Source organism: Tupaia chinensis, unplaced genomic scaffold (assembly GCF_000334495.1).
Source record: "Tupaia chinensis unplaced genomic scaffold, TupChi_1.0 Scaffold000612_1, whole genome shotgun sequence".
In the NCBI taxonomy this organism is placed as follows: domain Eukaryota; kingdom Metazoa; phylum Chordata; class Mammalia; order Scandentia; family Tupaiidae; genus Tupaia; species Tupaia belangeri.
Window position 1 is genome coordinate 4,935,182 of NW_006160131.1, and position 15,531 is coordinate 4,950,712.

Consider the following 15,531-nt stretch of genomic DNA (forward strand, 5'->3'; position numbering starts at 1 on the left):
ATTTATTTTAATTTGACCAGAGAGGGACAGAGGAGGGTGGAGTGAGAAAGCAAGCTGCTAAGTCTGGGACTTGAACTGCAGCTGGCCATGTGGGAGTCCAGTTCCCTTAACCACCTCGCCACCTGCTGGTCCCCCCAGTTTTACCTGAGGTTGTGTGTACTTGTAGGCGGGGAGGTGAGGGAGAAAGGGAGAGCAAGAGAGCACCTTCCATGGGTTGCCCACCTGCCATCCCTTCTCTTCCATTCCTCCCTCCTCTGGGGATTTTGAGCACACGTCCATTCCGGGCCTGGCGTGGTTGTTAAGCCACTGGGTCCAGGACTCAGACCAGCACGTCAGCCATGTGGGATCCAGCACCTAACCACTAGGCCCTAGACTAGCCTGATTATTTTCAAACATACTGAAAAGTTGAAATGCTCTAGTAAAACAGTAGTCACTAGACCAGCAGTGCGTAGCAGTTATGTTGCTGGACTGCCACATGGCCAGCTGTGGTCTGGTGGCTTGAAAATCACATCAGGCACATTTGAGAGAGTGTCCAAGGTCCCAGGAGGAGAATGGAGAAAGGATTGCAGCTTGGCCATCCCCCCTGGGGGATGCTTCCTCTCACCCTACCTGTCTCTCCCCCAGGTGTGTATGTGGCCAAAGGCAAAAAAAAAAAAAAAAAAAAGACCCTTTTTTTTTTTTTTTTTTTTTTTTTTTATTTTTAAATTTTTTTTTTTACTTTTTTTTTTTTTTTTGATGGGAGAAAGCACTATAGTTCTTTGATTTAAACAGTCTGACTTGACATTTTTTCCAATGATTCCCTGCCAGGTCCGAGATTTGAACCGTAGTCAACCATGTGGGAATCTAGTGCTTTTAACCACCATACCACCTCTTTAAAAAAAAAAAAGACACCACTTTGAATATCCATTACTTAGATTAAGCATTGTATTTTCTTGCATTTCTTATGTATATGTTATATATCGTTTTTGGTTTGCTGAATATATAGACATCACAATATTTCAACATGTATCTCTAAAATAAAGCTACTTTCCTGTATAACTACAAAACTATCGTCATTCTTAAGGAGATTAACTATTATTTCATGTCTTTTGAGATCGAGTCCTTAATCAGAATCCCCAGTTGTTCCAAAAATGTCTTTTTTTTCTTTTTAATTTTGCCGGAGAATGCATGTGCTTGCCAGAGGACCGGGTGGAGTGAGAAAGCATCCCCCTTGCAGGATCGACCATGCAGCTACCCTTTACCCTCCCTTCCTCCGTCGTTTTGGGATTTAGTGTACTGGCACACGCGTGCCTGTGTCTGGCGTGTTTTTCAAGCTGCAGGATACAGTTCTGAAACTGCGCTGTCGGCCATACGGGACCAGCCGCCTTAGTCACCGTGCCATGGGCTGGCCCCCAAAATACCTTTTATATCTTTTGTCAGAATCAGATCTTGTTAGCATTCAGACATTGCGTTTGTTTGTCTTCAGTCCTTTTAAACCTAGAACTTCTCCTCCTCCTTTTCTTCCCTCTGACACTGACTTATTTGAGAGTCTTGTAAAACGCAGCACCGGGCAAACCTAGATTTGTCTGACTGTCGCCCTGTGGGGCGCTCAGGGTGTGACTCTGACCTCTGTATTCTTCCTTAAGCCGGGAATAGGTAGATTCCGTTCGAGCAGAGGATGGTTACATACTGCTTCCTAGGCTATAGTGGGTCGTCCCAGCCCTTTGGTTATCTTTGAACAACAATGCAGTCTTTCATCCCTGACCAGGTCTGAACTTTTTAAAACAATGATTATTTAATTTTATTCATTTATTTTGAACAAAGACACATACACACACACACACACACACACACACAGGGTGTGCTGGGCCATGTGGAGGTCCAGGACTCAAACTGTGGTGGGCCATGTGGGAGTGTCTAGCACCTTAACCACCATGCCACCTGCTGGTCCCCCCAAGTCTGAAGTCTTTTTCTCCTTTTTTCACTCAGAAATAATCCCGCCTTCTCCAGCTTCCACAGTACCTACTCCCCCAGCCCCCTCTCCATCGTTTTGATCTTCTGTTGTTATTTTCACGCACTGCTCATCTTCTCAACAGAGGCTGCAGTGGTCTTGCCAGAGACTTTGGTCGTTCCCTTGTGCTTCAGGCTGCTAGCGCTCGTGTGGAATGCGTCTTTGCCTGGAGAAGAGCTCATCCAGAGTCCCCTAAGAGAAGCCTTGCTTAGGTCTAGGGCAGGAGCTTTAACTAGTAGGAGTAATGGAAGGATCCGAGTCGGAACCCGGCAGTCAGTGCTCCAGACCAACCCCGGCCTCTCTTTGTGTGTTCCCTTAAATAAGTCATCAGTCAGTTTCCCAGCTTTGTAGTTTGTTAGCCTGCTGGATGAGATCAGAAGAGTCCAACATTTTTTTTTTTTTTTTTTTTTTTTCTGAGAGGTTTTCTCTATAGGGCGCTTGCTCTCGCCAGACAGAGAGACAGACAGAAAGCGAGAAATCACCCCCCGGGGGGATGGTCACGCTGCAATCCCTTCTCCTCCATTCTCCTCTCAGGATCTTGGGCACACACGCACACGCGCCCAGCGTGAGTTTTAAGCCACCCAGTCCAGGACGTGAACCATGGTCGACTACGTGGGAGTTCAGCGACATAGCCATTATGCTAACTGCTGGTTCCCAAGTCCAACTTTTTTAAACAGTGAAACCATTTTTTCCCTTGTCAGAGAGTGTGCGTGCGCCTGAGAGAGAGAGCGAGCACCTCTGTGGATGTAGTCATGTCACAGTCCCTTTCCTCCCTCCTGTCAGGATTTCGGGGACATACCCACACAGGCCTGGGGTGTTTTTTAAGCCACCAGGACCAGGATTCAATCCAGTGAGGACATGCACTATGTCTCAGTATTTCAAGATCCTCACGTAACCCGTTCTTGATTCTTACAAGGACCCTTTGACTTGGTGGTGTGTTTTCAGATTGCTGGGACCAGGATTCAAACTGGTCGGCCATGTGGGATCCAGCCCCCTTAACCACTAGGCCACAGGGCTGCGCTCCTAAGCTTCATCCGTGCATGGAGATGGCAAGAGAAGTTTCATTCCAGTATCTTCACAGTCAGTCAACCCAGCAGCATAAGCTAGCATGTCTCATGATTATCTTAATGTTTGCAAGTCAGTATTCACGGAACTTTTTATTACAGATCTTAAAAATAGCAAAAATGTGTTTTACAGAGTAATCTGGATCATGTTTATGGAACTCTGAAGCAGGTGTTTGGTTTTTTCTCAGCTCTTTGGAACCAGTTTTAAAAATCATGTGATAAGATCCTAGGAAAAATCTTTTTTTGAGAGAGAGAGGTTTTTGCTATAGGGCGTGTGCACTCGCCAGACAGAGAGAGCCAGAGAGACAGAAAGCGAGAAATCACCACCCAGGAGGATGGCTATGCCGCAGTCCCTTCTCCTCCACTCTCCTCCCGGGATCTTGGGCACGCACACACACGTGCCTGGCGTGAGTTTAAGCCACCGGGTCCGGGACGCAAACTGCGGTCGACTACGTGGGAGTCCAGCAACACAGCCATTACGCTAACTGCTGGTTCCCCTAGGAAAAATCTTTACCTAATATACATTATTTAAAATAATTATTTAATTAATTAATTATGATTATTATTAATTTTACCAGGGAGAGAGAAGAAGGAAAGTGAGAAAGAAAGTCACCAGGTCAGGGACTTGAACTGAAGTCAGCCACGTGGGAGTCCAGTGCTGTAACCACCATGCTACCTGCTGGCCCTAATATACATAATTTTTTTTAGAGGGTTTTTGCCTGAGGGTGTGATTGTAAGAGAGTCAGAGGGACAGAGACAGTGAGAGGGAAAGTGAGAAATCACCCTCCCCAAGGGGGATGTCCCTGCTATCGTCCTTCCTGCTCCCAGGATCTTGAGCACACCTGCACACACGCCCAGCATGATTTTCAAGCCACTGCGTCTGGGACTCAAACCTTAGTTGGCCACATGGGAGTCCAGCACATAACCACTACGCCATCTGCTGGCCCCTAATATACGTAATTTTAATCAATTTTTCTCTGAAGGTATGCATACTGTGTTGAGAATTTTATTAAGTGAAGTTTCATAGAATTACTGAAGGAATAGTACTGTACTAAAGAAGTTTACACAATTTAGAGAAATGAAGTGCTACTCGAATTTAACCCTGTGAACACAGAGGAAAGATAAAATGCTGAATATAGCAAAGGGAGGCCCAGCCTGATGGCACAGAGCTAACGTATGCTGAACTGTCGTGCTGGTGGCCACGCGACCGACTGGGTTCAGGTCTCCAGTGCGGTCGACCTGCGAGCCAGAGGGTGTGGGAAGGGGCCTGCAGAGCAGCTCTGTTGGGGATGCCCCTTTCTCCTGAAGCATGGTGCAAGCAGGTGTATGTGCTCTCTATCCTGAATAAAAACAAACAAGTGAACTTAAAAAGTAGCAAAAAAAGAATCTGTGGCTTTCCCTCTCAGCAACTGCAGCCTGGTTAGGGACCAGCTCATCGCCCACCCCCAGGTGAGAAGCCAGGGATTCAGAGTGTGAGGAGCCAGCCCCCTGTGGTCTTTCTCTTCAGAGCCGCCTTGCTCGGAATGCACTCTCAGTGAGGCGCATTGCACCTTCTCAGCCCGCTTGGCACTGTTAGGCCTGCTCCCCCGCCTCTCCCTGGCTCTGTTACGGATTGTTTGCCTGTTTATTTCCCGTCTTCCCCAGAACACTGTCAGCTCTGTGAGGGCAGGGACCTTGTTTGATTTATCCTTTACTATTACATATCCCCAGTAGCTGGAACAGTTCCTACTATGTCTGCAATAAATCGTTGCTAGCTGAAGGCCAGCAGGTGGCATGGTGGTTGAGGCCCTGGACTTCCAGATGGCCTACCATGGTTCGAATCCTGGACCTACCTGGTGGCTTGCTTTCTCACTTTCCCTCTCTCTGTCTCTCTCTGGTGGATTAAAATAATAATAATAATAAATAAAAATTTAAGAATAATTGCTGATGGAGCAAGTGAAATAACAAATGGACAGCTGTGACTCTCCTGTCATTTGGAGAAAGAAAGATTTCTTCCTTGGCTTTAATTATTTCATTTGGTTTTGGGGTGAAATTATTATTCTGAGACTCCTCAGTTCTACAAAAACCCATTACATTTAAAGACTCTCCTCACAATAACCGTGAGGTAGATTCGTGCCCAGTTGCGGAAATGAGGCAGTGATTGAATTTGCTCAGTAAAGTCTCCCTACTTACTTCGTGTTTAATTCTGTATTTTATTCTGTCATCTCCGCGAGCCTAATGGTGGTTTGACTTGTTTGGACACGAACACGGTTACCTGTGCTTGGAGCCTGCCTCACCTACACAGTGGAGTTAGGTTGGCCGGGCCGGGGCTGGGCTTAGAGACCTGGGCTTGGCGTGTGGCCTGTACTGGGACTGAAATTTAGGGAGTGATGAAGATACTCCTTAAGAATTCTCTGAATTTGGTTTTTACCTGTATTTGTTTTTAAGCAGACATTTGGGAAGATGCTGGAGAAAGGTAAGAATTTGGGGACAAGTTTTCATTGGAACTACTCTTTGCAGTACTTTGCTAAAGACTGTGTCACTTCAGGGGTCCTGATTATCCATCTTTTATCTTTTTGTTTTAACCATATTCCTCCATATTAAAATGATAAAGAGCAGGCCCAGTAGATGGTATAGTGGTTATGTCCTTGAACTTCCACATGGTCATCTGAAGTTCGAGTCCCAAACCCAGTAGTTTGAAATTCAGGCCAGACGCTTGTGCGTGAGTGCCCAAGATCCTGGGAGGAGAATAGAGCAGAAGGGGTTGAGGCATGGCCACTTCTCCCAGGGGGGTGATTTCTCACTTTTCCTCTCACTGTCTCTATCTCTCCCTCAGGGAGCAAACACACCCTAAGGCAAGCACCTACAAAATAAATTAATTAAAATTATAAAGAGCAGGGCCAACAAGTGGCATGGAGGTTAAGGCCCTGAATCCTGCAGGGCCAACTGCATAGTTCAAGTCCCGGACTTGGTGGCTTGAATATCATGCGGGACATATCTGTGTGTGCCCAAAATCCTGAGAGGAGAGTGGAGAAGGGGTTGTGACATGCCCATCCCTCTGGAGGTGATTTCTCACTTTCCTTCTCTCTCGCTGCGCTGTCTCTCTCTCTGGTAAATGTATGCACCCATGCCAAAAACTAAATGAATAAATAAGTTATAAAGAGCATAACATATGCCTTATATAGTTAGTAATGTGGCTATATTTCATGATTTTTGCCTGGTTTTACTTAAAATTTCTCTTTTGGGGTTGGCAGGTGGCATGGTGGTTAGTGTGCTGGACTCCCACATGGCCAACTGCGGTTTGAGTCCTGGACCTGGTACTTCCTCACTTCCTCTCTCTGTCTGTCTGTCTATATCTCTATCTAGTCAAATAATAATAATTATAATAATAAATGAAAATTAAGTAGTCATAAAGAATTTTTTTTTTAAATTTCACTTTCTTGGGCCCACAAGTAATGTGGTGGTTAAGGCACTGGATCCCACATGACCAACTCCATGATTCGAGTCTTGGACCCGGTGGCTTGAAAAACACACTGGACATGTATGCATACATATTCAAAATCCTGACAGGAGAAGGGATTGCACCATATCCCCATTGGGGATGATTTCTTGCTTTTTCATTCTCTTTGTCTCTCTGTCTCTTCCCATCAGGTGCCCATGCCCTATGACAAAAATCTAAAAAAAAATAAAATCCCTTTCTCACTGTTATTTGTATAAGCATAGTGTCCCTAGTGACATATTTGTGTGGAAAAGCATCAACACAGTGTTTACAAGTAACGGGCACATAATTCATAGTGTTTGTTGAATGAGTGGGTTTCACTGACATTATTAAAAATAGTGGCTTTTTCATCATTTAAGGCTTGTGAACATATTTAACATATGTGAGATGAACCATGATTGTTAGCAAAACATTTAGTTGTACATTTGCAAGTTTTAATTGCACTCGCTTGACAGACGGGGCTGACATTGGGAGTGAGAAAGTACCATCCAGTGAGGTGTGGCCATGTCTCAGGTTCTCCTCCGTTTCTCCATCTTGTTGGGATTTTGGCCGTGCATACACTCTGCCCGCACCTGGAGTGTTTTTCAGGCCACCAGAGTTTGAACCACAGTCGGCTGTGTGGGTTCTGGCTTCTGGCTCCCTTTCCCACTAAGCCTTTAGGATAGGCCAGTACATTGTGTTTTTCAAAGAACTTCATGTACGTTTTCTTGATTCCTTTTTTTTTTTTTTTTTAAGAATAATTTACTTATTTAATTTAATTTGTTATTTTAATTTGACCAGAGAGAGAGAAAGGGAAAATGAGGAAGAAAGCTGCCACATCCAGGACTCGAACTCAATTGGCCATGTGAGAATCCAGTGCCTTTTTAACCACCACACCACCTGCCAGCTTCCATCATTTTCTTTTTTTTTTTTTTAGTTATTTTATTTAACTTTATTTATTTTAATTTGACCAAGGAGGGACAGAGGGAGTGAGAGAGAGAGAGAGAGAGAAAGCAAGCCTCCAGGCCTAGTACTCGTGGGAGTCTAGCGCCCTTAACCACCACGCCACCTGCTGGCCCCCCATCATTTTCTTGATTGTTATCAGGACCTTTTGACTTAAGGAAGACTGGTATTAATCGTTGTCATTTCACAGGGAAAGAAACTTCATGAGGCACATGAAGTTTTTAATCTGAAAGGATTAAACGAATAGCCCAAACTAAGCTCAACCCTGTTTTTGTTTTGTTTTGTACCAGAGGATGCGTACACACCCACTAGAAAGAGAAAGTGCATTTGAGGATCCCCAATCAGCCCTGGTCATGCCACAATCCTTTTTTCTCTCTATTCTCCATCCCACCAGAGCCTGGGCATTTGCACACGTGCTTAGTGTGTTTTCAAGCCTCTGGGTCCAGGATTCAAACCATAGTTGGCCATATGGGATCCCGTTCCCTCTGTCCAGCATTGCTACACTATTAGGTTTTTTTTTTTTTTTTTTTTAATGTCATTTATCTCTTCCGTGAGAGAGAGATACAGGCACGCAAAAGAGTCCTTACACTGCGATCCACACCCATCCTCAGCCACCTGGATCAGAGGCACCCATGCCTGTGTACAGAAGGTAAATGCTGGGGTGTAGAGGACACCTCAGGACACGAACCCGGGACCTTCCCTATGGGTTCAGGATTGGGGAGAATTGCATTACTGCTGCACCACTGCGGCTTACCCTGCGAGCGCGGTCTTCTTTCTCCACAGATGGTGAGGGCCTCGCAGCAGAAGCATGTGCGCATGTGCCCCTCCGTCGCAGTAAACGGAGCTGAGTAAAAGTTGATGGAGTGCGGGTCATACCGCGTCCCGGGCTCCTGCTCAGAAGCAGAGACGATGGCAGCACAATATGAAGTGGGTAGTTGTCTTTGATCTTAGTCAACAAATTGTATTGCATTTCACCAGGTAGACATTTTGAACCAAGATCTTAATTATCTAACTGGGTCAGATTTTAAAAGGTGGTAATTATGCACATTTTCCTTTGTGCCCCTTCACACAATTACATTTTGCCTCACTGTTACCTCTGCTTCCTATCTCAGACAGAATATTTGCAACTTAAAACTCAGTTTATTCAAGTTTGACTTGAATTTAGCCGTTGAACTGTGAGGAAGCAAGTTTCGATGATGTCCTGAAGGTACAAGAAAGGAAAGCTTTGTCTGTTATCAAGAAGGCGTAATAAAGGTTTTCCAAGCCTCATAAATCACTCCTGGAGTGCTGGAAAAGCTGCAGATTATAGAGTGGTGATTGTCTCGGGGAAGTTGAAGGCGATTGCAAGTGCTCTCTCTGCACTTGGAGTATCAGCGCATGGACACTGGGAGCCGCCTCGGTTATAGCTGATGGAAGGAGCAGAGCCGTTCGCGCCTTCCAGCGTCTGCGACTGGGGGCAGGGGTGGTCTGAGTGGTCTCACAGCGTAGGTCGGCACTGTCAGCTTGTGCTTTCTCTGCAGTCACCATCATTCTGTCTTAGGCACTTATGCTGAAAAGAATTTTTAAATGAATTATTTATTTAATTCTATTTGTTGTAATTTTTTAATTTGACCAGAAAGAGACAGAGAGAAAGGGAAGATGGAAAAGCAAGCTACCAGTTTTGGGACACAAACCACAGTTGGCCATGTGGGAAACCAGTTGCCTTTAACCACCACGCTACCTGCCGGCCCCTGGAATTAATCATTTTAACTTGATGATGATTATAAAAACTTTGGAAGGGAGCTGGAGGTGTAGTGGTTAAGGCACCTGGATCCCACATAGCTGACTGTGTTCGAGGCTCAGACCTGGTGGTCCAAGAAACACTAGGAGCATGTATGTGCGTGCCCAAAAGTCCCAAAAGGAGAAATGGAGGAGACGGGATAGTGGAATGGCCATTCCCCCGTGGTGGTGCACTCGCTCTCTCTCTCTCTCTCTCTCTCTCTCTCTCTAGCGTGTACTCTCTCTTTGGGCCTGGATCGTTGGAGTACTACAGATGAACACACAGCCCCGTTATACACCTCACTGTGACTGGATTGTTCTGTCCTGGATCTGTGATACTTAATCCTGTCACAGACACATCTCTCTTCCTGAATGACTCAGACTAGTTCATACGCCCTTTAAATAAATTCTCATAGTTTTGAAGTGAAAAGTTGAGCTGTGCCACTATATATAATAAGAAGGATATAGTGAAAGGAACTTGAGAAAGAATAAAATGGTGCCCGTTCTTCTGGGATGAACACTGAATGAGGCATGTACATTCTAACCACAGCTCTGAGCGTGAGAAGAGTTGCTTTATCCATTATTGAATGAAGTGAAATGTAATAATAGTCTTCGAAGCAAGGAGACTCTTTTTTTGAAAGAATTATTTTATTCAGGACCAGCAGATGGCATAAGGTTATGTTGCTGGATTCCCACATGGTTGACTGCAGTTTGGGTCCTGTACATGGAAGCTTGAAACACACGTTGGGTGCATGTGTATGCATGCCCAAACTCCCGAGAGGAGAATAGAGGAGAAGGGATTGCAGCATGACCATCCCCTTTGTGGGGTGATTTCTTGCTTTCTATCTCTCTGGCGAGAACGCAAGCCCTATAATAAAAAAAATTCTCTTAAAAATTATTGTATTTAATTGCATTTATTATTATTAATTTTTTAGTTTGACCAGAGAGAGAGAAAGTGAGAAAGCAAGTCACCAGGTCTGGGACTCAAACCATGGTTGGCCATGTGGGAGTCCAATGTGTTAACCACCACGCCACCTGCTGACTGAGACTGTATTTTTTCATGAGCTAAGTCATGGTGTAGAAAATAGGTTGTGTGTGTGTGTGTGTGTGTGTGTTTTAGAGAGATTTTTGCTACAGGGCACATGTGCTTGTCAGAGAGACAGAAAGTTAGAAACCACCGTGCTGGGGGGATGACCATGCTGCAATCCCTTCTCCTCTTTGGACCTTGGGCATGCATGCACACACACCCAGCATGAGTTTTAAGCTGCCAGAACTTCAGACCACATGGGATTCCAGCAACACAACCATTATGCCATCTGCTGGTCCCTGTATTTTGTTTTTTTTTGTATGTTAACACTGAATGTGCTCACTAGAACTTGAGCTAACCTGTGTGAGGCAAGCACATGACTGGAAAAATTGTTTCCTATGACATGATCCCCAAACATTTTAATTGGGCAATAATACATAAATACTGAGCCTAGTACTTTAATGGTGAAGGTGGGTTTTATGTTTGGGAGAAAGACGAATACAAAAAGTCTTATGTGTAGGAAGTATTACTACTTGTCAGAGGGAGGAAGAAAAATTTCAGATCAAACATTGAAGGTGATTAAGAAAAATTAACATGTAGAATAGAAATCAGTTTCTACTGAAAAATAGATGTTTTTAATATAAACAGGAAGTATAGAACACATTAGCGGGTTTTTGTTGCAAAGTATCAGGGAAAATTGCTATGAAAATTTAATGAATAGGAAAATATTGATTGATGGCATCTCTGCATTTACTCTTGATGTGGTCTAAAAGCTCATTGTAACATTGCTAAGCTAAATCGATACCTGGTCGGGAGTTCAGACTGGAGCACTTCTAAGGCAAAGCAGAATAATTAATTAATTCCATATGTACACAGATGCACATATGTACCATATGTACACGTACAACACACACATATAAAATACAGACTGTGTATATTTGTTATTACATGTAGCTCTTTTCTCTGTTTTATATGAGGATTTTTGTTGTTGTTGTTATAGGGCACGTGTGCTCACCAGAAAGACAGAGAGAGACAGAAAGTGAGAAATCACCCCCCAGGGGGGATGGCCACGCCACAGTCCCTTCTCCTCCATTCTCCTCTCGGGATCTTGGGCACGCACGCACACACGCCCGGCGTGAGTTTTAAGCCACTGGGTCCAGGACTCAAACTGCGGTCGACTACTTGGGAGTCCAGCAACATAGCCATTATGCTAACTGCTGGTTCCCTAAATTTAGTTTTCATTATAACTTGGTAAGAAGAGAGAATTTGACATTGCAGTGTAGTTCTACTTCATGGATTTTGCAGCAAAATCTTGGACAAACCAAAATTTCAATATATTCTCTGGTGCTATTGAATCTGCTCCTTTATTCTCATCTGCTCCTAAAAGCGAGAAGGCTTTCAGTGCACTTAGAACGTAGAAACCCATTAAAGAAGGCCTTGGCAGATGAATACAACTTAAGTAAAGTGTATGTGCCCACGTTTTTGCCATGCTCTTTATGAAGTAGAATTCCATAGGGTGGGCCAGCAGGTGGTGCGGCGGTTAAGGCATCTGGGTCGCACAGGGCCGACTGCACCGTTCGAATCCTGGACACAGCAGCTTGAAAAACGTGCCGGGCGCATGTGCGTGCATGCCCAAAGTCCCAAGAGGAGACTAGAGGGATTGGACTCTGCGTGGCCATCCCCCGTGGGGTACTTTCTCACTTTCCTTCTCTCTGTCTCTGGCAGTACATATGCCCAGTAGCAACGTTTTTAAAAGTTAAAAATAAAAATAGACTTGCAGAAAAGTTGCAAAAATAGTACAAAGAACTTGTACATCCCTTTGCTCAGCTTCTCCCAAATATTGGCATTTCGTGTCTCCCTCTCTGTGTATTTCCACACACGCACACACTGGGATAAGTTCTCATGTCTTTTCTTGAACCATTTGATGAAGCTCCTGACGCGGATCTTCCTTCCATCCATGCAAACATAACCACAGCCTGACGTCGAGCAGTGAGTCCTCATAATGCTGTCTGTTCTTCAGCGCTTACTCAGATTTCACTCTTGTGTCCACTGCCTTTTGAATAAAATGCTCCAGGGTCACACTTAGGTTTAGTTGTCGTCTCATTTTAATCTGTAGATTTGGGACAGCCCCTAAGACTTTGGCGTGCTTACGACTTTGGCATCTGGAGGACAGGCCAGTTCCTTCGCTGAGGGCTCTCAGTTGGAATATGCAAATTCCTCTCAGCCACACGGGAATTCTGCAGATCATGTCCTCCGCGCAGCACGGCAGGGGACACGTCATTGTCTCCCTTTTATTGGTGATGTTAACTTTGATCATTTGTGGTGCCTGCCTAGTTTTACACTGTAAAGTCACTGTTTTTCCTCACATAGTGACAAGTATCTTGTGAGAAGAGTGGAGTCTGCGTGTCCTCATCAGGCAGGCATTAGTTTCAGCATCCTTTGCTAATTCTTGTGTGAAACCGTCAGGATGGTTGTCAAATGATCATTTTCTAATTCCATCAGTTCTTCAAGGATGGTATTTGTAATTGTTGCCCTTTTTTAAAAGATTTATTTACTTATTTATGTAAATTTGTCTAGAGAGACATACAGAGAGAGAGATAGCAAGCCACCAGGTCTGGGACTCGAACTGTAGTCGGCCACGTAGGAGTGTCCAGCACCTTAACCACCACGCCACCTGCTGGTCCCTGTAACTGTTGCCATTTTAATGTAAGGAAGGGCTCGCCAGCTGCCCCAGTTTGTTCACTTACTCATATTGGCATGGACTTAGGGTTTTCGCTTTCCGTCAGTGAAGTGGGATGTTCCTGTCGTTATTCATCCGTTCTTTTTTCACGCTAGATCTGTGCCCACGGGAGTGATGGTGAGAGCTTGCCTCCGAGTGATGTTTCCCAGGCTCGTCTTCTCTTTTTCCCATCCAAGGTCTGCACTCAGCTGGATTCCTGATTCCTGTTAGTGAAAATTGATATTCAGAAACAAGGTTCTGGGACCAGCAGTTGGCGTAATGGCTGTGTCACTGGACTCCCATGTAGTTGATTGCGGTTCAAGTCCCGGACCTGGTGGCTTAAACTCACACCGGGCACGTGTGCGTGCGTGCCCAAGATCCCAAGAGGAGAATGGAGGAGAAGGGATTGCAGCGTGGCCATCCCTCCTGGGGGGTGATTTCTTGCTTTCTGTCTCTCTCTCTCTGGTGAGCACACAAGCTCTATAGCAAAAACCTCTCCAAAGAAAGAAAGGAAGGAAGAAAGAAAGAAGACTCTAGGGCTGGCTCTGTGGCCTGGTGGTTAAGGCATCTGGATCGCAAACCGTCAGCTGCACAGTCTGAGCCCCAGACCTGATAGCTTGAGAAACACGTGCACGCATGGCCAGAATCCTAAAAGGAGGAGGGATGAAGGAGAAGGGATTGCAGTAGGACCATTCCCCACGAGTGGGCGTGTTTTCTCCTCCCCCCCCCCTCTCTCTCTGGCTAGTGCCCTTGCCCTCTAGCGAAAGAAAGAGAGAAAGAGAGCCAGAAAGACAGACAGACACAGACAGACCGACTGTGGATGGTATGCCCAGTGCTACTGGAATGTCATTGCCTCCAGGTCCGGTAGTGAAAAGAGCTCAAGACGCATGCACATACCCCCTGTCAAAGCCAGTGAGCTCATGCACCTCTAATTCCAGTCTAACTTGACAGGGTTCATTCTAGCCTTCCTCCGATCATATTTATAATTCCTTTTTCTTTTCTGTTTTGCTATAGGGCATGTGCACGCCAGAGGGCAGGGTAGAGAAAATGAGAAATTACTACCCTCCTCCCCAGGGTATGGCCAATACACAAATGCTTCTCCAGTCTCCTCTCTGGGGTTTTGGGCACAGCACCTACATGCGCCTGGTATGGTTTCAAGCCAGTAGGTCTGTGCTGTCGGCCATATTGGGTCCAGTTGTCTTAATTCCATGCCACCTGCTAGCTCTGTAATTCCTTTATGTTTATGTATTTATTTTTTTAGAGAGGTTTTTGCTATAGGGTGCATGCATGTGCCAGAGAGGCAGAGAGACAGAAAGCAAGAAATCATTCCCTGGGAGGATGGCCACACTGCATTCCCCTCTCATCCTTTCTCCTCTTGGAATTATGGACACGCACAGACATACTCAGAGTGAATTTTAAGCCACCAAGTCCGGGACTTGAACTGCCATCGACTACATCGGAGTCCTGTGATGTAACCATTATGCCATCTGCTGTTCTCTATAATTCCCTTTTCTGTCAGTGAGAAACCTTGTTCCAGTTCTACAGTGTATTTATTTATTTGTTGTAGTGTAGAATATATAAGGTAGTTTGGTAATGGCTGATTCATGCCATTGTGAGAACTACCATTTAGACGTCACTATTTCTTTACATGTCTTCTTTTTTTTTTTTTTTTTTTTTTTTAGGAGGTTTTTTTTTTTTAGAGAGTTTTTTCTTTTTTTTTTTTTTTAGAGAGATTTTTGCTATAGGGGTCTGTGCTCGCCAGAGACAGAAAGTGAGAAATCACCCCCTGGGGGAATAGCCACACCCCCCTTCTCCTTCATCCTCCTCTTGGGATTTTTGGGCATACACACATATGCCCAGCGTAAGTTTTAAGCCGCTGAGTCTGGGACTAGAACCATGTTCAACTACATGGGAGTCTAGTGATGTAACTATTACGTCACCGGCTGCTCCCCGTTTACAGATCCTTTTGTCTTTAGCCTGAGGGTGAAATTACTGACAAAGTTACTGTGTTCACAATTTGACTTGCGATTGAAATAGTTAGATCTGCTTATGTTTGTGTTGTAACTTAGTTTCTCCCTCTTTCTTGTTGATCAGTTTGAGCCATGAAGTGTTAACATCAGTGCACTTGAAATAGTTAGATCTGCTTATGTTGTGTTGTAACTTAGTTTCTCGTGGATCAGTTTGAGTGGGCGAAGTATTGACATCAGTGTGCGCCTCGCCTCACAGCCTGTGCCTACTCTGGGTATACCTGTGGAAACGCGTGGTGATTGTGCACAGCTAGTCTCAGTATGGCGTTTGGTATGCAGTCTCATTACTTCACATGTTCACATACATGGCGTGCAATGATGACCATGCCCTCACATTTTGAAAGTCTCGGGTCAGCAGGCGTTATGGTGGTTAAGGCTCTGGATCCTGCATGGCTAACTCTACAGTTCAAATCCCAGAAATGGCAGGTTAAAAAACATGCAGGGCCCATGTGTGTGCATGCCTAGGATCCCAAGAAGAGAATGGAGGAGAAGGGATTGAGTCATGGCCATCCCCGCTGGGGGTGAT

At 45.0% G+C, this 15,531-nt stretch overlaps 1 protein-coding gene across 1 annotated transcript in view; it reads left to right on the forward strand.

Annotated features, from left to right (window-relative positions):
- Nucleotides 1-8,260: 8,260 nt before the first annotated feature.
- LOC102482728 (ubiquitin domain-containing protein 2) overlaps nucleotides 8,261-15,531 on the forward strand; it is a 33,723-nt gene continuing 26,452 nt past the window's right edge. Inside the window, exon 1 of the mRNA XM_027775899.1 lies at nucleotides 8,261-8,401. The gene's annotated coding sequence lies outside the window, so the exon portion shown is untranslated. The remainder of the gene's footprint in view (nucleotides 8,402-15,531) is intronic.